Source organism: Melanaphis sacchari, unplaced genomic scaffold, assembly GCF_002803265.2.
Source record: "Melanaphis sacchari strain LSU unplaced genomic scaffold, SCAv2.0 Contig53_pilon_pilon, whole genome shotgun sequence".
Classification (NCBI taxonomy): domain Eukaryota; kingdom Metazoa; phylum Arthropoda; class Insecta; order Hemiptera; family Aphididae; genus Melanaphis; species Melanaphis sacchari.
In genome coordinates this window covers 1,587,007-1,587,227 of record NW_020271371.1, presented here as the reverse complement: position 1 = coordinate 1,587,227, position 221 = coordinate 1,587,007, and the positions used below count along the sequence as shown (strand labels likewise).

Below are 221 nucleotides of genomic sequence, written 5' to 3'. Positions count from 1 at the left end.
GTTGGTGGCGGAGATGGTTTTGGACATCTAGGATCAGTTGAACCTGGATAGCAAACTGGTGCTGGAGTAGTTGGTGGCGATGTCGGTTTTGGACATCGTGGGTCGTTGGATCCTGGATAACATACAGGTGGTGATGGTGTTGTAGGCGATGGGTAGTATGTTGGTGGTGGAGATGGTTTTGGACATCTTGGGTCGTTTGATCCTGGGTAACAGACTGGTGG

At 50.7% G+C, this 221-nt stretch overlaps 1 protein-coding gene across 2 annotated transcripts in view; it reads right to left on the bottom strand.

Moving 5' to 3' along the window:
• LOC112599552 (basic proline-rich protein-like) overlaps window positions 1-221 on the bottom strand; it is a 27,199-nt gene that overhangs the window by 1,107 nt on the left and 25,871 nt on the right. The gene's annotated exons all lie outside the window — the stretch shown is intronic.